The sequence below is a fragment of the Theobroma cacao genome, chromosome 3 (assembly GCF_053813885.1).
Source record: "Theobroma cacao isolate CCN51 chromosome 3, ASM5381388v1, whole genome shotgun sequence".
NCBI classification, from domain to species: domain Eukaryota; kingdom Viridiplantae; phylum Streptophyta; class Magnoliopsida; order Malvales; family Malvaceae; genus Theobroma; species Theobroma cacao.
The window spans coordinates 30,786,745-30,811,121 of record NC_142641.1 but is presented as its reverse complement, the minus strand read 5'-3'; the positions used below and the strand labels follow the sequence as shown (position 1 = coordinate 30,811,121).

The 24,377-nt window shown below is 34.3% G+C and overlaps 1 long non-coding RNA gene across 1 annotated transcript; it reads left to right on the top strand.

The window, feature by feature from the left end:
• The first annotated feature begins 17,431 nt into the window (after positions 1-17,431).
• On the top strand, positions 17,432-19,495 carry LOC148763703 (uncharacterized). The gene is made up of 3 exons (XR_016025426.1): positions 17,432-17,782; positions 18,437-18,516; positions 19,383-19,495. It is a non-coding gene; the product is annotated as an uncharacterized LOC148763703 (long non-coding RNA).
• Positions 19,496-24,377: the final 4,882 nt, after the last annotated feature.

Genomic DNA, 24,377 nt, shown 5'->3' with positions numbered 1-24,377 from the left:
GCAGCAATCATTTTATATAGTTACCAGTTTAAGTTTAAGATACTTCAGAAAAAATACTGGGGTTAATTACAAAAAAAAAAAAAAAAAACAGATTACTTCAGAGACAATACTAGGGTTAATTGCAAAATATTTAAAGCAAAACCGAAATGCTTTCTTGTTTGATTGTAATTAAGATCGGACGAGAATTGTTAATAACGTCTCTTCAATATCATTTGCCTTACAAAATTTAATCTTTCAAGACATGATAATTAACTCGAATTTCACTATTAGTATATATTATTAGGCTCAACTGTTTCCATATAATAGATAGGCAAATATATATTTAAAACACACATGCACTTTAAAGTTTTGATTCAGAAACTATACACTGTATCCTTAACAGGAAGAACACCCTCATATAGCAGCATGCGTGGGGCAGCTAATATAACTTCTGTTTGTACAGTGACTAACCAACCAAAATGAGTCCCAAATCTGCTCCTTTTGATGGTTTGCTCTCTCAGTTCTCTTTCGTTGTTGGGAGTATGGGTGCAATATTGCTTCTTTCTTGTTTCTTGGAGGATATGGGTAGCCCCTGGCTCGCGCACTCAAAATAAGCATAAAAGCTGCATGGGGATAAGCAGCTTTGACTTTTTGTTTGTCCTCCACTATGATTTATAATGCAAACACAGGATAACAAAACTATATACTATATAGGGTTTTCATGCGTGAAGACCGTTCCATCAATAGATATATTGTAGTAGTTAATTTGTAAAAATTTATGGTATCGAAGCCATAGGACAACATTGACTCTCGAACGTATACGAAATGATGGATAGAGGGACTTGGTCTTATCGATGAGGCTCAAGCATGATATGATAGCAAATTGAAGTCATTCATAATTACTAATTAACGTGAATAAGGTGTGTATTTGTCTACCTTGATGATGTAGATTAAATAAAGGGAAATGGAAACTAAAAATTTTCTTTTAATTCTTAATGTAAAAGATCCTTTGGGTATATGGGAAGAGGATTAATGTTGCAAGTTGCAAAAGAATGAATTGGGAGGAGTAGGGGTAGCAAGAAGGAAGACTGAATATATTCAAAGTGCGGGCCCTAAAAAGAGATAAGTGTCATAACCTGAGTTCGAAAACTCAACCGTTCGATGCAAAAGAAGAGTCACCATTAATTTTTTTATTTAAGTGGATCACCTAAGTGAATCTATCTTTCCTAATGATTTCCTATGCTTGACTTAATTTCATTAAAAATGATTGATTCCGGTCTATGAAACAAACTGGATTTGGGATTACGGTTATATGTAAGAAAGGTATTAACACCCTCACATACTTATTAGAAACAACACTTAATTAATCATGTGTCATCTTTTAGCCTTATTAAATAAATTCTAATTCCATATGTAATTTTATTTCTCTAAATTGTTATACAAGATTGTTACTAAAGTTTTAGCTAATCGCTTAAGAAGGGTGGTTGTGGAGGTTATTGGTCAAATCAATTCACTTTCATCAAAGGCAGACAAATCCTCGATTGTGCTTTGATTGCTAATGAAATAGTGGAAAGCATGCGAAAAAAATAGTAATGGAGGCCTCATTTTTAAAGTTGATTTTGAAAAAACATTTGATAGTATTGATTGGGGGTTCATGGATCTTGTTATGAAGAAAATGAATTTTGGGGAAAGATGGAGAAACTGGATTTGTTTTTGTGTTTTTTCAACAACTGTTTCAGTTCTTGTCAATGGTTCTCCTCTTGACAATTTAAGATGGGTAGAGGGTTGAGGCTTTTCTTTTTAATTTAGTTTTTGAAGTTTTTGGTATTCTTATGAACAAGGCGGTTGATCTTAAAATGTTTAAAGGTGTTATCATTGGGAGGAATGGATTTTCTATTTCCCATCTGTAATACGCAAATGATACTCTTATCTTTTTCAAACCTAATTTTGAGGACATTGCCAACATTAAGAGGGTTTTTAAGATGCTTTGAAGTCATGGTTGGTCTTAAAATCAACTTTCAAAAAAGTTTTTTGTATGGAATTGGTGTTGATGATTCTACTTTGAATTCTTGGCCTTCTAGATTTTTCTATAAGGTTAAATGTTTGCCAACTACGTACTGAGGACTCTCGCTTGGTGCTAGGGCTAATTTTGTGAATATGTGGCTTCCAATGCTTAACCGAGTTAAAACTAGATTGGTTGGGTGGAAATCCAAGTTACTTACTTCTAGTGGTCGTCTTACTTGGATCAGATTTGTCCTTTTAAGTTTGTTAGTTTATTACATGCCTTTGTTCCAATTATCGATGATAGTTACGAACGAGCTCGATAAAATTCAAAGGCAATTCTTATGGGGAGAACTTGATGGGAAAAAGAATGAGTCTATCTGTAAGCTCATAGTTTGTGGACTGGGTATTACTAACCTTATGCTTAAAAACAAAGCCTTACTCAATAAATGGGTATGGAGATATGGGTCTAAAATTGAAAACTATGGAAGCACGTTATGGTTGAGATAAATGGAAAGAATCTTTTTGAGCTTATGTCAAAAGTTAGGAATTAAAAAGTGTTGAGCTTACAGAAAAATATCACTATCCCCTTTCCCCCTCTAACCATTACTTTGATACTATTTCTGCAGGTCTAGGTTTCTTCGTTGGAGCTGGCAAGGTTTTTTTCTTTGGGCATGATTGGTGGTCCAATGAATCATCGTAAAAAGATTTGTTTTTGCATATTTTTGCCTTAGCCATCAATAAAGATGGAAATATTAATGATTTTGGCAAATGGGAGAACAATGATTAGAAATAGGATGCTAAACTAAGGAGAAGAACCTTTAATTGGGAAGACAGCCAATGGCAACGTTTTAATCACTTTCTTGTTGAGTTCTTTTTTTGCTCCATTATGAAGAATAAGTTGATTTGGAAATTCTCTCACAGTGAAAATTATACTGCCAAAGACTTTTGTTGATTTGTTTATAGTTACGAATGGGTTAACAAAGCTTTATGGAACAACAATTGGTGTGGTTGCTCGCCCTTCTTCCCAAAAGTTGAAATTTTGTGTTGGTTTATTATGAATGGAAAACTTATTGTCAAGGAAGATTTACTTAGAAAAGGTATTATCTCCAAAAATGTTGTTATCTGCTTATTATGCCATAAGGAGATCGAATCAATTAATCATCTATTTTTCGCTTGCATCAAAAGCTAGAAAATCTAGTTTATGTGGTGTAAGGTATGGGGAATTACATGGTTTGCTCCTTGTTCTGCAATTGAGTTTTTTTTTATGCTTGAAATAAGGCTGTCTCCAATAATGAAATTGTTAAAATCTAGAATATGGTATTTTTTTGGATTATTGAGTCAAGTCTATTGGTTCTAGCTTGAAAGACTTTTTTTTGCTTTATTTCACTTTGATGCGAAAACAACATCGTTTTGAGGCTTAATGTGCTCCTTCAAAATGGCGTTGTTCTGATCCTTGTACATGAACACCTAACTCATTTTTTTCTCGTTCTCTCACTCTTTAGAAACCCAACCTCCTCTCTCTAGAATTGACTCCTTCTATCGTGGACTTAGAACTTTAGCCTAGAACTAGGTAGCCTTAACCTTGTTAATGAAGGCTAAGTAAACCTAACTCTTAACACAATAGGGAAGTAATAACTCTATTATATAAAGTTATTTTGAGCACATTTTGAAGACTTTAATAGTTAGACCCTTGAGTTTATGATCAAATTTTAACCTTTTTAACCTATTTTTCTAGTGTAAGTTAGATTTTATATTGCTTTTCTCAAGTAATTTTAATTTCAATTAGTTAATTTAGTGTTTATTTTAATTTCGTTTTGATTAATTTTCTACAAATTTCGATTACTTGAATAAGATTGATTTGTTATAAGATTTTAGTGCTTACTAAAAATTTAGGAACAAATCTTTGTGGGAACGATACTTTACTTCATCACTATATTACTTGTTTGATATGTATACTTGCATGTGCAAAATCAACAACAGGAAGTAAGAATAAAGAAGAAAGAACTTTAGAGAAACCATCATGTGCAAACCCTTATGTGTGTGGGCCTCACGCCCCTAACTTGTTACTCTACACAACTTATCTCTCTACACCTTGCTTGGGTGGCCCAATCTTGCTAACATCCTACTTGCACGGTAACCCCTATTCTCTACTAGCCTGATGGTTGTCAAGGTTGAACTATTGTGATGTAACATTCTTTCGCACTTGACTTCGACAACGCCCTCGTTGCAGCGTGGAACCATTCCACCACAAGTCTACTACTAGCCCCCAACTAGCTTCGATTTCCCTTCATAGCCTTGGAATGGCACAAGCGTGTCTTACACCTCGCATATCGTCACAAACATCAGCTGTATGGGTTCATTTAAGGTAGTTCCTCATCGGTTGTTTCATGAACACCTCCAACATTGGTGGAGTTAGTCAACGCGGATCTTGGGCTTGCATTTCACCTTCAAATCCATTATCGACTCTGGTACACACTGCTATCTCTAGTGTGCTCAAACTTTGCATCACATTGTCTCGACACTCCTGATCATGCTTATGCTCACCTTGAGCACCTTTGCCTTGTACTCAAATATCAATGCTTAGTCTGTCAACACCATCTGATATTGGCTTTTGGCCTGTACTCCCCAGATTTGCCCAACCCCCACACGAACTCTGGTCATACTACTACTTTGAACATGAACTCTGTCTCCCTTCACTTTGCCTTGACCCGCACTTGAGTCCCATACCATGAAACTCTAGCTTGGTTGTCTAGTCTCCCATGGTATGCTTGCATTGTGCCCATATGGAACACAAGATGGATCCATCGTTTTGGTAACAAGCTCGACTCATGGATGTGCACTCCCTTGTTGATGCTTGGTTAACCAAGTTGGCCCCACTCAGTTGCATTGTCGCATGGCATTTCTTGCCTATGCTCGTTTGTTATATGCAACACCATCTTCTCAAGATTTTGGACATACTCCCCAATTCACCAAATTTCATGTTGCATAGCTACCATAAACTCCACTAGCCCTACATCTCGATGGTTTAGCATATCCACCGATTAGTGCAACTTCATGCGAAGCTTGTTGCTGTTGGACCTCAGTTGCTCAATGTTGGTCTTGACCCCCTCAAAGATGTCCTACACTACCGTAATGGTCATCTCCATATGAGATACTTATCCATTAAGTGTGGACAAGACGTTCTTAGACTTGCCATGCTTCGCTACACCTATAGACCCTCAAAACCCCTGGTCTGACGCAGTCTGGTCAACTATTGATGTCATTTTCATTCTTCACCCTGTGTCACGACCTGATTCTAAGGGTTTATGCAGCAAGTCTCTTACATTTATTCATAAATCATAAAATCATGCAAAGCATTAATCATTCATCTCATAAATAACAAATTGTCTATTTCGCCTTCACATCATTATGGAATGATGCCTCATAACATGTGGGAACACTTAGAAACATATATCCTAGTATTTCAAAACATTCTTTAAAAATCATCTTTTTAAACTTGTACTTGCACTTTGGTGCTCATTTGGGCCTTTGGCCATGAAAACGTAAATCAGCAAAATATGCACAATGCCATGAAGACTACAAATCCATAACATGTTCAACATCCATTACATAAACATAAATAAAGACTGACTCATCCACGAAACATGACACAACCTCTAGGTTGCAAGTAGCTGCTAGATCACCAATTGAAAGAAAAGGAACGTATCACATCTCTATGATATTGGTTGCTAGTAAAAGAGCTATCACTACTGATCTACAACAAAAATATGAGAAACTAAAGTATAAGTCATAAAGACTCCATGAGTGGATACGGGGAAGAGAACAAGCCAAGAGGTTAAAGCTTTTGCATGATTAAATCTTTGAATAAGCATGCTTGTATGTACTCCAAATGTTCATTCATTAAATTGTTGAAAGTCAATGTAAACCAAGCCTTTGAATGCACTTTAAAATCACTTGAATCGAACATGTTAACCCTCAAATCATTGAACATAGATATAAATCAAACCTTTGAATACTTTCCAAAAAAATCTTTAGAAGTCATATAAATATTTGGAATAAAGCTTAAGTGTAAAAGCATTGAGAACACATCAAGAAAAGGCTAAATTTACCATTATAGAGTTGAGCTATCGATACCTTTAAGGGAGGTATTGATACTTTTTTGGACAAAATGCTTACCAAGCCATTTATTTAACAAATATCAATATTTTTTCGTAAAGTGCCGATGCTTCATTCATGAAAACCTATAATTTGGGCTTTTTTTAGGTCTTATCATTCTCATTTGACTATTTATATTGAAGATCAGTCTTACATTTTAACTTTCATCCATAATTGGCTAAGAAACCTCATTCTAAGCTTCTCTAACATAACATGCATTTGAATAACTTAGCAACTTACAATTTAATCAAGTTGATGAACAAGCTAAGGACTAGTGAGAATGTCCATCTCATATAAGACATAATATCGGTAATGATATGTCAACCATTACCCTGAGATTTTTCTAATCATACAAACCCTATTAACCTGGGCAAAGTGTGGCACACTTGGGAATGGAATCACGATGTCACTCCTATTGTCACTAAAAGATGGTAATGGTATAGCCCCTATTACCTTGGTGCTCATAATTGTGAATGGTATAACCCCTATTAACCTAGGTAACTTTTCATCTTATTCTAGTCTATCAATTATTACAAACTCATTGTACAATTCATCATTCTCATTCAACCTTTGTCATGTCTATGGTATCTTAAACATGTACTCATACTCATCTTATATAGCATGTGGAATCGTCATCATATACATTGCAACATCGCATACATTAGGTGCTCATTATTATCTAATATAGTATGTAAAATCCTTATCACATACATTGAAACATAGCACACATCATGTACTCATTCTCATCTTATATAGTATGTGGAAACAACATCATGTACATTGCAACATAACATACATCATGTGCTCATTCTTATCTCATATAGTATGTGCAAATAACATCGCATATATTGTAACATATCATATTTCATACAACTCATGCATATCTCATCGAAGCGGTGGTTTGGTTCAAAACAATTGAAAGAACTTGTCCCCCCTTATTGAAAACTAATAAATAGTGTTGGCTCTATTGGTTTTTGATGATAATAAAACATTCCCATTCATTTGTATCTAACATTTCTACCTAAGTGTGTAGGACAAAAAGTCATATGGAAATAATGAATCAACCTTTCAAATGTGTATATCAAAAATCATGAAAATGAAGAAAAACAATTGATCAACAATAAGGAAGGTCTTTAGTTGAATAATGAAGAATGTTGGTTGACTAAAATTTAAATTGGAGAAATAGCGGGCTGAAGAATACTAAGAAACAGAAGCAACTTAGTCGATCAAGATAAGAGTTAGTAGACTAAGAAGCTACTGCCAAAATCTGGACTTCAAGACAGAACTAACTTAGTCGACCAAGATATGAATTAGTCGACTAAATGCTCTCTGCCAGAATTTGTGATCAGAAGACAGAACCAACTTAGTCGACTAAGAAGAAAGTTAGTCGACTAAGAGCTCTCTTTTTACAATTTGAATCAGAGCACTAGAAGATAGATTAACGGCTAAAACCAACTCTCAATTGTTTTCAATGGCCATAAACTGCCATCAGAGTTGTTTCTTCAAGTATAAAAGGGTCTTCCAACGGTTAGAAATTAGTTTTTGGAAGTTTTGGAAGAGATTTGAGTCATATAGAGCTGAAAAACCAGAAAATCTCCTCTATACCTTTCTGCACTTAAACACCAATATCTTGTATTTGTATTCTGCACTCAACCTTGTACCATTTAGATCAACCTTGTGATCATAGGTACTTTCTTTTACTTCTCTTCTTGTATTCTTAGAGTGAAAGAGTCACTCTAAGTGTTTGTTTCAAGCTAGGATTGCTTGAATGTGTTAAGGTTCTAACTTAGCCTTGAAAAGTTAGGTGTTGGGTTTTGTTTGAGCCCGTGAAAAACCATTGTGAAAGGTTGTGGTTGAGCCTTTGAAAAACCACTTTGGGTTTTGGTTGAGCCCATGAAAAACCATTGTGAAAGGTTGTGGTGGAGCCTTTGAAAAACCACTTTGGGTTTTGGTTGATCCTTGTAAAAACCATTGTGAAAGGTTTTGGCTAAGCCTGGTAAAAGATATTATAAAGCTTGGTGAAAGCTTGTGAATTTCACCTGTTTTTAGTGGATTGGTTGGAAAATCCTTGGTTGGATAATCAAGGTAGTGGATGTAGGTCTTGGATCGAACCACTATAAATTATGCTATCTTATTTACTTTATTTTTGTTTTATTTTCATACTTTCTTTTATCTTGCATTTGTCTACACTTAGAGACAATTTTTGAAAGAGCCAAATTGTGCTATTCACCCCCTCTAGCATATTTAATTGGGACCAATAAATAGTAGAATATTTATTTATATATATAAGTTTGAAAACATTTTCAAAACATGGGTTCAACCACAAACATATTTTTCACCTTTAAAAATAGTAATAGGATAATGTCAACCAAGTAACACATCAAATCATACTTTTAGCTTTACATACTAAAATAATTTGAAAGTGATGCATCCACTTACTTATTCAAAGACTCGACCTCTATGAATATCAAAACTTCACTCTGATGAGTTCCTTGGAGTTTAGATAGCACCTAAGGCATTTATCAATCACTATAATCAGTAGCTAGACTGGGAATCATCTAATAATCCTTCTAAGCCTTTTCAAAACTAATCGAATTCATCTAAAACTATTGAGCTTTAAGATTCAATAGAAATCTAGACATATAAACAATATATTTCAATCCTGGAAATCTTGGATTAAAGATTTGAAAGTTGAAAAAATAAGACCTTTGTTTATGAAACTCCAAAACCAAACTTCAATCTTCCAAAAATGATTATTCTTGATAAAAATGAATTAGAATGATCGCGAATTGAGAGAAATTTGAAAAAAAAACAACTAGGTAAGAAAATCCCTCAAAAAATGTGTCTTATTTATATTGAGGTGAGAAAATTCCCTTTTATCCTTTTTATTTTTGAAATCTAATTAAAGTGATAATACCTTAGGACCAGGTATCGATACTTTTGAAACATAATGGTTTTTCTCAAAATCCCCTATGAATCGATACTTTAGATGAAGTTATCCATACTTTTTTATAAAAATCACATGTTTCAATACCACATGAGCAAGTATTGAGACTTGTTCATTAAAATTCTTTTCTGGGTTTCAGGTATCGATACCTTTAGAAGAAGTATCGATACGTTTGGTTCAAAATGCTATTTCTAAACTAAAACCCAAATCTTTTGGTCCTCTTTGAGCCTAAACTTTCCATTAAAGTCATTTAAGAACACATAGTGCATTTTTCTAAGTTTAAAAACACTTAAAATCATTCTTGAAAACTTAAGTTATTATCTCACCTAAAAATTTTCTTAATTTACTTTCCTATGTAAGTTGGGGTTTTCACACCTTGGTAGATCTAATACCAACTTTCCTTGAAATTGATGTTGGCTCCAATACCAACTATCACGGACATGAAAATTTACCCTGCAACCACATAGCCTTAACCCTGTTTAGGGCCAACTATAACAAAAAGCCACCAAAGCCCTTACTTTAGGTCTCAATTTTTCATAAACTCAAATATTTCATAGGTCTCATAATTTTATAATAATATAATTAATTATATTAAAAATATACAAAAATTATGATAATTAATAAAATATCTACATATTCTCTCACTTTTTAAAATAAGTGCCTAATAAATATCTATTTTCTCTCACTTTTCACTTCCTTATTAATTCTCAACTATTTATCTCATTTCCCATTAAAAATATGAAAAAGTCAATATAATTAATAAAATGACATATCCTTTCACTTTCCTAATTATGTGCCTAATAAATCTCAATTTTTTATTACTTTTCAATTCCTATAATGCTATTAATTCTCAACTATTTCTCTTATTTCCAATTAACTAAAAGTAATATGTATTTAATAATCCCCAACAACTATTTTTTTCTATATATAAAATCAATTATCTTTTTTAAAAATTTATAATATCCACTTTTCAATTTTTTTCCTCATTTGCCCTTTCTTCCTTAACTTCAATTTCTTCCAAAGAATACGCAAGAAGTCTATTGTAACACCCCGATTTTTTATATGGCCTATATGTGATGTCGGCCGAGTGATTTGAGGAGTTATTTAAGGTTTGATGAATACGAATATGTCTAGGGGAAATGACTATGAATGTGGGTGTAAATAAATATCCTTAATGGAATTGTGTAGATGTTTGACACTTTGACATCTAAGCATGCCATTAAGGTGAATATTGATGAAAATGATGAATTAATCTTATAGATTGAGAATTTGATTTAATTTTATGCATATTTGAAGATATATGTATGAGGAATTGAATTATATGAGTTATTTAAGGTATGAGATCAATAGGAAATGACCTTGGGGTTTTAAGTTCGGATATTTGCTTGTCACATAAGGTTTTACCCAAGGACATGGTATTGATCATGAAGAGACATATTCTCTTATGGTGGATGCAATTTCATTTTTATATTTAATTAGTTTGACATTACATGAAAAGATTGAAATATGTCTAATGAATATAGCTACAGCCTATTTATATGGCTCACTTGATATCGATATCTATATGAGAGTCCTTGAAGAATTTAAGTTACTTGAAGCACAAAATTGTCAAGTAATTTATTTGATCAAATTAAATAAATATTTATATGGATTAAAAGCAATTTGGATGCATGTAGTATAATTACCTTAATGAATTACCTTAGTGAATATATGTTGAAAGAATTCTATAAAAAAAAATCCTATATGTCTATGTTTTTTATAAAAAGATTCGGATCTGAATTTGTGATAATTGTTGTTTATGTTGATGTCCCAAATATTATTAAAACTTTTGAAGGGTTATCAAAAGTTGTGGATTACTTAAAAAAAGAATTTGAGATGAAAGACCTAAGAAAAACAAAGTTTTGTTTAGGTCTTCAGATTGAACACTTGACAAATGAATTTTTTGTCCATCGATCAAATTATATAACAAAAGCACTAAAACAGTTCTATATGGACAAAGCACATCCATTGAGTTCACTAATAGTTGTAAGGTCACTAGATATAAAAAAAGACCATTTTCGACCTTGCGAGGATAATAAAGAAGTTCTTAGTCCTAAAGTACCATATCTTAGTGCAATCAGAGCACTAAGATATCTTACTAGCAATACATGACCTGATATATCATTTGCTGTAAATTTATTAGCAAGATATAATATTTCTCTAACTCGAAGACATTGGAATGGAATTAAACATATACTTCGATATCTCCAAGGAACAATAGACATGGGCTTATATTACTCAAATGTATCAAAATCAAATTTAATTGATTATGTAGATGGAGGATATTTATCTAATCCACACAAAGCTCGATCTCAAACAAGTTTCTTATTCACATATGGAGGTACGGCTATTTCATGGCATTTTGTAAAACAAACTATAGTTCCTACTTCTTCTAACCATGCAGAAATTTTAGCAATTCATGATACAAGTCATGAATGTATCTAGTTAAGATCTGTAACACAACATATTCAAGAAACGTGTGGCTTGTCAATCAAAAAAAAATTCAACAACGTTTTATGAGGATAATACAGCTTGTATAGCCCAAATAAAGGAATGATACATTAAAGGCGATAAAACAAAACATATTTCGCCAAAATTCTTCTTCAATCATGATCTCTAAGAAAATGGTGATATTAGTGTTCAACAAATTCATTCAAGTGACAATCTAGCAGATTTATTCACCAAAGCTCTTTCTATTACAAAATTTGAAAAGTTAGTACAAAATATTGAAATACGCCATTTTAAAAATTTTAAATAATCAGTCATCAGGGGGAGTAAAATACGTATTATATTCTTTTCCTTCATCAAAGTATTTCTCACTGAGTTTTCCTTGATAAGGTTTTTAATGAGGTAATATTTCAAAAACGTAATCTTAAAATGAACATTCTTAATAAGCTATATCAAAGTCCTTTTCCTTCATTCGAATTTTTTTCCCATGAGGTTTTTTCCTAGTAAGATTTTAATGACGCATATTCTTAATACAATGAACATTTAAGATGGAGTGTTATGAATATATGTGTGAATGTCCATTATGTTATGATCCAAGAAGTTCAGACTAAGTTAAACAACACAACAAACCAAACACAAAATGGGTAATCTAATTTGAACTCTTATATTTGATTATGTATATCTGGATTTGGATATAAAATGAATTAGATGAAAATTAGGATTTATGGGGTTATTAGCATATAAAAAGGCCTCTCACTTTATTTGTAAATATATTATAGAATAAGATCTTTTTACGTCTTCTAAATACTTTCACTCTTAGTTGTTCTTTCAAGTTATATTTCATAACTTTTAGACATAAATCCTAGATCTTTTTATACACCATGTGGTTTTCACAATCTAAATTTAGTCCTTTATGACATGGCAAATTCTTGTATTAAAGATACATCATTTTTTGGAGTGGTATAATGTATATATTCATTATTTTCTTCTTCTACCAAACAATGAAAAATTTTACAAGACAATATATTTAGTCTCACTCTTAAATCATTATCACAAACACGTTGAAAAAGTCGTATTGAAAGTGTTAAAGCAATAAGATTCCAGGCTCCACAAATAAGAGATGCTTTATTGAAATTAGCAAAAGTTAGTGAAGATCTTAAAACTAAATGTGCAACTAATTGCTTAGTAACATATGAGATTGAAATTTTTGAGTTTTTGTTGGGCATGACTATTTGGTATGACATACTGTTTGTTGTTAACTCTATTAGAAAACATTTTCAATCAAAAGATATGTGTATTGATGTTGCTATAAAACAATTAAAAGGTCTTTTTTCTTTTTTTTGAAAAATATAGAGAAGATGGATTTGCATCTCCCATGATTTCTTCTAAAGAAATTGCATCTAAAATGAAAATAGAACCTACATTTCATGATATACGTATCATTCGTAGAAAAAAACAATTTGATGAGAGTGTTGATAATGAAATAACAAGATCTCTTGAATAATCATTTAAAATTGATTACTTTTTATACATATTAGATCAAGCAATTTTTTTCACGCCAAAATAAATTTGACCAATTTAAGATATATGAAAGTATTTTTTGTATTCTATTTAGCAGTAAAAAGTTGAAGTCACTAGATAATAATAGTTTGAAAGAATATTGCCTTAATCTTGAATGTTTCTTAAAATATAACAACTATTTTGATATTGATGGTTTAGATTTAATTTTAAAGCTAAAAATTTTAAAAGAAATTATAAAAATGGAAGATAACAGTCCAAGTTAATCGTATAAGAAGACTCAATTCTTTTCCAAATGCATTTATCGCTTTTAGAATAATATTAACAATTCCAGTAACTGTTGCTTCAGTAAAAAGAAGTTTTTCAAAACTAAAATTAAAAAAAAAAATCTTATTTAAAATCAATAATGTCTTAAGAAAGATTAAATGGACTGGCTATATTATCAAATGAAAAAGAAATATTAGAAGAACTTGATTATAAAAATTTAATTAGAAATTTTGTATCACAAAAAGTTAGAAGAGTAAAATTTTAATAATTTTTTTCTTAATTTCAATAAAAAAATCTCATTTGAATAATTAGCTTTAGGTGTTTAAAGTTATTAAACCGCCCATGCCCCTGTTAGTGAAAGCTAAGTAAACCTAACTGTCATGACCCGGTACTCCCCTTGAGTTGGTGACAACCGTCACGGTACCCCAATAGACATTCATTTTTCGGAATGCCAATCGGGACCCCGCAAGGCTTAATATCAGTATCTCATTTCCCCCGTGAGTAACCGTTGCTGAAAATCATGTTCTACAAGATTTTAAACTGTTTCCAACTTAAAACAAATAAAATAATAATTTTCGTATCACAGGGGTATTTTAGTCATTTTTCTCCAAAAATTTTGAAACAGGCTAAAATGTAATATAAGAGTACAAAACATATAATTCATAATCCAAAGTGAGTTTTAAAGTCTAAAATCTTCATTTAAAATGAAATTTCGATTATTTGAGTATAATAAGAAAATAAAGAAATATTAAATAAAATATTCTATTTGATCATAAAACAATATTTTTAGAGTTATATATAAATAATTTTTGTAGCATAAAAGTTAAATAAATTCATACATACTGTAATACAGTAAATCAAAGTATTTAATTTAATTTACAATAATAAGTGGGCCCCCGAATAAACAAAAGTAAAGAGGACTATAACCTACAGTTTGAAGAATGCAAACCCAACAGTAGTCCTCGATGAGATCAGCTATCTACAGTCTAATTTGAGCCTGAAATGGAGGGAAAGGAGAGTGGTGAGATTTTATAATCCCAGTGAGTAAACAAACATCATTCAAAAGATCTAAAGTCCGAGTAAAAGGAGACAATTAAAATATTTCATCTCAATATGTATTTTATAACATCAATATTCATTTCATTTAAATATTCAACATGGCTTATGAGTATTTTAAAAGCTTGGCTCTTGCCAAAATCATTCTCGGGGATACCTTGGTCGAGGCATCTAACCGAGTCCGCCAAGGCTATTAAAAAGTTCGTATACACGAAAATATATTTTTAGTTTTAAAAAAAAGAACACAGCCGTTCCTTGGCGTTAGCGGAGTTCATCGTCACGAGGTGGTTCCGCGTGACGTGAACTCTAACCATACCTCAGGAGATACCTTACGCGTCTCACCAACTGAGGTACATATATATATCCAGATTTTGTGCCCCTCTAATAGGCTGGTCTACAGAACCCGCCTACTGCAGCAAGCTAAATCCACCATACAATAAAATTTTAATAGCATGACAGAGCTAATATAATACTACCCAGCCTGCAAAGGTAAAATAAAATAATTCATACAATTCAAAAAACACAGCCCAACCAGTCATGCCAACACATAACAATATAAAATAAGCCATCAATTTTCAATCATAAATTTGCAACATGCCAGTGGTCTCCAATTACTCTATTTTTCAAATCGTTATTTCGTTTCAAGACAATTTATAAAGTCTTTTCATTTAAACACATTTTGTTTACAAAACATAAAAATTTACCATTTTAACTCATTTTCATAAAATTCACCAAAACCGAATAAAAACATACTTTAGATAATTAAAATGATGGTAAGGTTACTCACAATGTCTAGAGTGGGGATTTTCAAAATACTCAGACTATTGGTACTCGGATGCAATTCCCTTGCCTTTATCGGAGGACTCACCACCTTGACACAGTACAAAATCGAGAAATTCACCACATTGGTACCAAATTGAAATTAAACTAATTTAGACTGCTAATGCGTGATATGGAATGCAAAAGGTCTAAATTTTGCCTAAACACCGTATTGACCTATTTCGATCTTTTACCCGATAAATTGAAATACGCATCCAATTTAGCTCCAATTGATCCCATTTCTTTTTCTAATGCTTCAAATCACCAATTTCCAGCCAAATAACCCAAAAATCAGCAAAGCCACATTCATATTCCTTCTTGGAAAAATTCGGCCAAAATGGTGCATCATTGTCACAATTTTTCCTACTTGATTTTCTTTCCATAATTCATTAATTTCCATATCAAAAACCATGATTTCATAATCAAATAACCTAAAATAACATCACATTCTTCCTCACCATTGACTTCAAAATTCAGCTAAGGCTAGGTAATGGGAAAAATGAATGTTTTTCTACATATTTTGTTTACTAACATGCTAAACTAACACTAAACACCAACATATATCAAAATCAAATCAATCCAACAATTTTCTCTCTCTAGACCAGCCATGAAAACATGCAATTTAATCATGGAAAATAAGGAGAAATGCTTGGGAATAAGAAAACTCAAGCTTAATAGAAAAAATCTTACCTTTTTCACTTAATTTCCTTGAAAATTCACACTTTTTCTTTGATTTTCTCTCTCTAGGGTTTGGTTTTTGTTTTCTCTTTCTTCTTGCTGGTTTGGCCGACCATGGGGTGGAAGATGGGCTGGTTTTTGTGCCTTTTAAAAAGAAAAAATAATAAATTAATAAAGGCATGACACGTGGCATCATGTCATTGGCTCGTTTTTAATTTCTTAACTATTAAGCTTTCTCTCTCCTCCATTTAAATTTCCTTCAAATATCCATGATAATATTGGATAAAATCCATGTGCTGGACAAGTGTTGGGTGTGTAAAATTACAATCTTTCCCCTAGGGTGGTAAAATTACCATTTTACCCCTATGCTCCGAAAAATACCGGGATTACAATTTTTTTCACTTATCAACCTCAAATTATACTCCAATGAGTCAAATATGATCAATCTTGATCAAAAACTTCTTCCAATATTCCAATTTTATCCTCAGGTGGCAAAATTACCATTTTACCCCTGGATAGTGACAATTTCGGTTTGACTCCAAATTAATCCTCGAACTCCGAATCACCATTTTAAGTCATTCATTGACTGTAAAATTTTCAATTTCACTCTAAAATCTCTATTTGATCTAGTTCGAGGCTTAAATCAACTTTGTTGTTCCTCTAGGTACAATACCGACTTTTGTAAATTTTTTTGGGACTCTCATAGCATGCAAACATGCTATCCATCACATGTATATCATGACAAGTATTTTATCAGGCTTTACAATACTACCCCCCTTAAAATAAAATTTTGACCTCAAAATTTTCACTTACCAGGTTCGAAGAAAAGATGTGGATATTGGTTTCTCATCTGTCGCTTGACTTCCCACCTCATCTCTTCCATTCGAGCATTTTTTCCGCAATACTTTCACCATTGGAATGCTCTTGTTCCTTAGCACTCGATCCTTTCGATCTAGAATACGTACAGGCTGCACCTTGAACTTTAAATCCTCATGCAACTCAATGGGAGGTGTCTCTAGAATGTGAGAGGGATCAGGAACATGCTTTTTCAACATCGAGACGTGGAAGACATTATGAATTCAATCTAACTCTGGGGATAATTCAAGTCTGTAAGTGTCAAACCCTGCTTTGTAAAATAATTATAATATCATTCACATGCTCGATAGAATGTTTGTATATTTAGGAAGTTCGAGAAATCGTTAAAAGACGATATTGCCTCTAATGGTATCATTAAGTCGATTAAGCCTCGAACTAGTTCAAATAGGAATTTTGAGGTGAAATTAAGAGTTTCACAGTTCAAGGATGACTCAAAATGGTAATTAGGAGTTCGAGGATCAATTCGGAGTCAAATTGAAATTTTCACTATATAAGGGTAAAATTGTAATTTTTCCATCTGCGGATAAAATTTGAGATTTTGAGAGAATTTAGATCACATTTGATAAATTGGGGAATGATATGAGTATAAGGGATAAAAAATATGTCTATGGACAATTTTTCAGTTTTTGGGGCAAAAATGTAATTTTTGATTTTTACGGGGGCAAAAGTGTAAATATCAAAAATTACTTCACCAAAACTTTGGAAAAATCTGGAAATTTCACTTAAGACTTGGATAAGTCAAAGGGAATGCATGGTGGAAAAAGTAGGACAAATGGATGGCTAGAAAAAAAAATGAATTAATAAAATATTTAAAATATGAATAAAATAATATTATTTCATTAAACAATAAAAAAGGCATAAAAAAATCAGCCCACCCATTCTTCTTCTTCAACATTCGGCCAAGCAAGAAACAAGAGAGAGAAAGGAGAAAATAAAACCCTAGCTAGGAAATTTAAAGGGAAAATAGGTGGAAATTCAAAAATCAAGTGAAAAAAGGTAACATTTCTTAAATTTGTCTTGTGCTTTACCTTTCCCATGCATTTTTCATCATTTTTCATGGTTGAATCATGTGATTTGAGGATGATTTGAATTCTGGTCATATGGGTTTAGAGAGAGAAAGTTGTTAGATAAATTTGATTTTGAGCTATGTTAGTGTTTAGTGTTAGTTTAGCATATTTAGGAACAAAACAACAAGAAAAGAATTTATTTTCCTCCATTACCATTATTGGCTGAATTTTCTAGGGGAATATTGGCTGATGATCTTGATGTTTATTTGAGAAATTATGATGAATAATGATGAATTATGAGTCTAGAAAAATAATGGAAATTTTTGGAGCAAAAATATGAATTTTTACCCATTAGGGGTATTTTCGTAATTTGCTATAAGGACTGATAATTTGCACCACACCGAGGGACTTTAAGTCAATTTGGGTGCAATTGAGGTATAGAAACTGAAAAAAAATTAATTTGAGATTAAATTGGACGCGTTAGTAATTTAATCGGGTAATAGGCCGAATTAGGTCGGCACCGCATTTAAGCGGTAGTCGGATAAGTTGCATGTCATATCATGCATATATATACCGAGCCTGAATTGATTTTATAATGGTCAAGCATTAATGTGGTGAATTATGTATTGTACATTGTGGATAGGTGGTGAGCAAATTACACTGGTAAAAGTACCAAAATTGTGCTTGAAGACTGGGATTAGGAGTACATCGACTCCTAGAACTGTGAGTGGACAATTTATCGTCTTAAATATCTAGAGTTATTATACTTGTTTGATGCTTTTATTGAATGGTGAATTTAAATTATAAAATATTATGTTTTCCAATTAAAATGTTTTTTAATAAAAAATGAGATTTATACTGGTTTTGAAAACTAATATTGTTTTGGGAAAATTGAGTATATGGAGACTGTGTTGAAATTTATGATTTTATATGTTATTGAAATTGTGGCTTATGACACTATGGTAGCATGATGGCTAAATTTTTGAGGTTGGCATGAAATACATGAACAGTTTTGGATTGATCTTGGTAGACTGGATTACATTTTAGTCGCCATATTATGCTACTGAAATTTTTATGGGTCTGGTGGTATATTAAACGGTCACTGCAGTGGTGGGGGTTTCCGTGGACTGCCTATGAGAGGGGCACGGTAACTCAATTATATACTTACCTCCGGGGGGAGATGTTGGGTGAAGTATCTCCTGAGGTATGATTTGAGTGCACCTCACGTTCGGGCCACCACGTGAGAGTGAGACTCAGCCAACGCCAAGGAACGGCTGTGTGTTAGATGTGAAAACATGTTTATGGGTATGAGTCATTGAACAGCCTTGGCGGTCTCAGTGGGATACCTTGACGAAGGTACCCGTGAGAATGATTCTGGCAGGGGCCAAGTTTAAGAAATTCATAAGTCGGGGAAATTTTGATGAAAAGAAATTATTTGGTATAGATTGAAACGAATTTTGTGTTATGAACATTATTGAGATATAACGTTTTTATATTGTCTCCATCTACTCGGCTTTAGATGCTTTTGATGGTAATTGTTTACTCACTGGGATTATTTAATCTCACCCCTCTTCCTATCCATTTTTCAGGCTCAGGACAGTTTGTTGATAGTTGATTAAGACGAGAATTAATCTCGGAGTTGCATCATAGGAAGTAAGGGTCCATAGCCCTACATCTTCTTAGTCAGTTGAGGGCCCACGTGTCACTGAAAAAGTAATTTTATTCTTCAGTTATTTGATTTAAAGTATGTATGAATATATTTAGCTTTTACACCATGTTTTTGACGAGTTTTGGTATTTTCGAAGAAAAATGACGAAAATGCCCCTGTGAGCCAGAAAGTAATATTTTATTGTTTTGATTTGGAAATGACTTATGATTTTTTTTGAAATGTGAAATTTAATAACTGTCACTCACTGGGGAGATGCAGAAGCTGATGCTAAGCCTTGCGGGGTTTCGATCGGCATTCGGGGTAATGAGTGCCTATCGGGACGTCGCGGCGGTTGTCACGGGCTCGATGGGAGTTCCGGGTCGTGACAGTAAGCCACTGGCCCAATCCTTTCAATGATACGAAAGGGTCCAATATATCTCGGATTAAGCTTTCCCCTCTTCGCGAATCGAATCACACCTTTCATTATCCAATAAATACCACAAATTATCATAATAGTATAATCAAATAAGATTTAATACTTGGAATTTTCAAATTATTACCTTTCTAAGGAGAAACCTTAAGAAAAACTTTATCATCCACTTCAAACTCCAAATCTTTCCTTCGTCTATCAGAATAATTCTTCTGCCTATCTTGAGCTGTCTTTAACCGCTCTCGGATAACCTTGACCTTGTCATTTGTCAGATTAATCAATTCCACATTAACCAATTTCCTTTCTCCCACTTCATCCCAACAGAGTGGAGTTCGACACTTCCTTCCATACAAAACCTCGTATGGTGCCATTCCAATACTAGATTGAAAACTGTTATTATACACGAACTCTACCAATGGCAAGTGTTTGTCCCAACTCCCAATAAAGTCAATGACATAAGCCCGTAACATATCCTCCAAGGTTTGAATAGTTCTTTCAGATTGACCATTAGTCTGCGGATGAAAGGCAGTACTAAATCTCAATTTATTTTCGAGAGCTTCCTGAAATTTCAGCCAAAATCGAGAAGTAAACCGAGGGTCTCGATCTGATACAATAGAAACTGGAACTCCATGTAGTCTCACAATCTCATCTGTATAAAGTTTCGTCAGTTTCTCAATAGAATACGTGCTATGGATAGCCAAGAAATGAGCGGACTTAGTCAGTCTATCCACAATCACCCAAATAGCATCCTTCCCATTCTTTGTCCGCGGCAAACCAATACAAATCCATAGTCACGTGTTCCCACTTTCATTCAGGAATCGGTAAAGGCTGAAGAGTACCTGACGGTTTTTGATGCTCTACCTTGATTTGTTGGCATGTGAGACATTTTGCTACAAACTCTGCTATGTCTCATTTCATACTCGACAACCAATAACTTTTCTTAATAGTCCAATACATCTTGGTGCTTCCAGGATGTAAATCGTAGGCGGAAGAATGAGCTTCCTCCAAAATAGCTCGTCTCAACTGATCATCCTTAAGGACACAAATTCGGTCTTTAAGCATCAAGGTACCAACATCGTTGAGTCTAAACTCACTGGTTTCTCAATCTTGCAGCTTTTGAACTTCTTGTTTCAACCAATGATCATATTTTTGCAATTCTCTGATCTGATTCAACAATGAAGGTCTCACAACGAAACTAGCAAGTAGGGTTCCATCCTCACCATTATTCAACTGATCCCTATAGATTTCATCTCAAGTAACATCAGAAGATAAAAACTCTGAAGTGTTGCTAATGACGATGAAGATTTACGACTTAAGGCATCCGCTACCACATTTACCTTCCCCAGATGATAATCAATCACCAAGTCGTAATCCTTAATCAACTCCAACCATCGTCTCTGTCTCAAGTTAAGCTCTTTCTGGGTGAGCAAGTATTTCAAACTCTTATGATCAGTAAAAATCCGACAATGCTCACCATATAAATAATGTCTCCAAATCTTCAATGCGAAGACTACTGCTGCTAACTCCAAGTCATGAGTAGGGTAATTCGTCTCGTGCTTCTTCAACTGCTGGGAAGCATAAGCTATCACTTTCTCAGCCTACATCAACACACACCCTAATCCCAACTTAGATGCATCACTGTACACCACAAATTCTTTTCCATTAACAAAAAGTGTTAAAACGGGAACGGAGGTTAACCAGTTCTTTAGCTCCTGAAATCGATTCTCACAAACGTCATCCCACTCAAACTTAACTCCTTTACGAGTCAAACGAGTCAGAGGAGCTGCTATCAATGAAAATCCTTAAACAAACCTCCGATAATAACCAGCTAAGCCAAGAAAACTACGAATCTCTGTTACCGTTCTTGGTTGCTCCCATTGTAAAATTGCCTCAATCTTCTTGGGATCGACATAAATTCCAGCTCCGGACACCACATGTCCCAAGAAAACCACTTCTTTTAACCAGAACTCACATTTAGAGAACTTGGCATAGAGTTGTCTCTCGCGCAAAGTTTGCAACACAATGCGCAAATGGGCAGCATGTTCATCATCATTCTTCGAATAAACCAGGATGTCATCTATGAACACTATCACAAACTTATCTAAGTATGGATGAAACACCCTGTTCATAAGATCCATAAAAGCTGTCGGGGCATTAGTCAAACCAAACGGCATCACTAGAAACTCATAATGCCCATAACGGGTCTTAAAAGCAGTCTTGGGTACATCCTGCTCCTTAATCTTCAACTGATAATACCTAGACCTCAAATCAATCTTTGAAAACACCATAGCACCTCGTAATTGATCAAAAAGATCATCGATCTGGGGTAAAGGGTATTTATTCTTGATGGTCACTCGGTTCAGCTGACGATAATCAATACATAACCGAAGAGTGCCATCCTTTTTCTTTACAAATAGGACTAGTGCTCCCCAAGGAGAAATGCTAGGGCGAATGAAACCTTTATCCACCAAATCTTGCAGCTGGACCTTCAGTTCCTTCAACTCTGCCGGAGCCATTCTATATGGAGGGATGGAAATAGGTGCAGTACTTGAAGTAAATCAATAGAGAACTCAAGCTCTTGATCAGGAGGTAGTCCCGGTAACTCATCAGGAAATACATCAGAAAACTCACTTACTATTGGGACATCCTCTAACTTAGGTTCCCCTTTTGAAGTATCAATCATGTGTGCCAAATAAGCTAGATACCTTTTTTGCACTAATTTCAAAGCTTTGATGGTCGAGATTACACAAGACGGTAATACTCGACGTTCCCCTGCAAATACAATCTCTGCTCTTTCCGAATTTCGAAGAACAACTTATTTCCTAAAATAATCCACATTCGCCGATGTGCAGTTAACCAGTCCATACCCAATATTAGATCAAAATCCAGTATCTCTAGAGGAATTAAGTCACCCTTAAATTGTTCCTCACCTACCCTTATCCCACAGTCTCTATAACAAGTATTTCTAATCAACTGTTCTCCTAGAGGGGTATGCACTACAATTTCTCCCTCTAATGGTGACAGGTTTTTATCAGCAATTGATGCAAATGTCGTACTCACATAAGATCTATCTGAGCCATAATCTATCAAAACATAAGTATTTTTATCAAATAAAGACATAGTACTTGTCACTGCTCCAGGTCGAACCCGTGCCTCATCTTCCATCACAACGAAAACTCTTGTCGAGGTACGAGTCTATGGTCTTGAAGATGGATATGCCGAGGTGTTACTCTCTACACCAGACTGTATAGCTGCTCCCTATCTTGGTGGTAACCCAGAAGGATTTCTCCTCTGTATATTCGTACGACCTGGTGGAGATGGAGCAGTTGCAGTAGCCCATCTCAATTGTGGGTAATCACTCTTAAAGTGACCTGACTGACAACAATGATAACATCATACTAGTGCCCTACACTGCCCTACACTGCCCAACATGATTCTTCTCACATCTCCTGCATCTATCAGAACCTCCAGAACTCTTCCCAGAAGTAGTCATCTGAGATCTATTAAATCTTAGAGGCCTATGCTGTATCTGTGAAAATGGAGGTCAAGGAGATGTCACTGAAACAGAAGTAGTACTCCCTGAAGCAGATGAGTCTTTGCCCCTTTTTGGTGGCTGACGGGAAGATACACTCGGATTTCTCCTTTTTGCAAACTCGGTCTGAATCCTCCTATTCTTAATCGTGAGCTTCTTAGCCCATAAAGCCATCTGTACAACCTCCTTATGTGGCTCCCTACCAGTCACTGTCATCCGTTCCCTGATCTCATTACGGAGCCTTTCCTTGAAATAATCGGCCTGATCTTGCTCAGATTTCACCAGATCCGGTACATATAACATCAGCTCGTTAAAATGAGTCTCGTACTCCTGTACAGTTAAATTTCCTTGTTTCAAGCTCAGAAATTCTCTCTTCTTTTCTTTCTGATAAAAGTAAGTGAAATACTGACCATCGAATTCCTTGAGAAAGTCAGACCAAGTCTGAGGAGTAGTAGATCGGGACTTCACTGAATTCCACCAGGTACGTGCCCTCTTCTCTAGCAATCTCGTAGCCACCATTAGCTTCATATCGTCATCTAATCTCATATCAGAGAATATCTCTGAGACCTGATTAATCTAATCCTTGGCTACGGTTGGGTCTAACTCACCCGTAAAAGAAACACAACCAAGCTGTCTAGCCTCTTTCAACTTCTTAGAAATAGGTACATCCTATTCTGGCGGTGGAACTGGAGGTGGGGGTGGTGGTACTGCAGGAACATCTGGTGGCACTATAGGAAGAGCCTGACCAGCCTGAGCTTGGCCAGCAATAGCGGTAAAGAAGGCTGCCAATGCCTAGACTGTCTCAGGAGACATGGCAGGAATACCAATAGGTGGCGGAGGATGTGGAGGAGTCTCAACCCGCTCAGCAGCAAGTGATGCCCGTATAGTGGATGCAGTCGATTCCTCTTCTACTACATCTAGCTGACAACGTTGAGAATGACCTCTTCCCCTCCCAACCGATCTAGTGAAAGGTG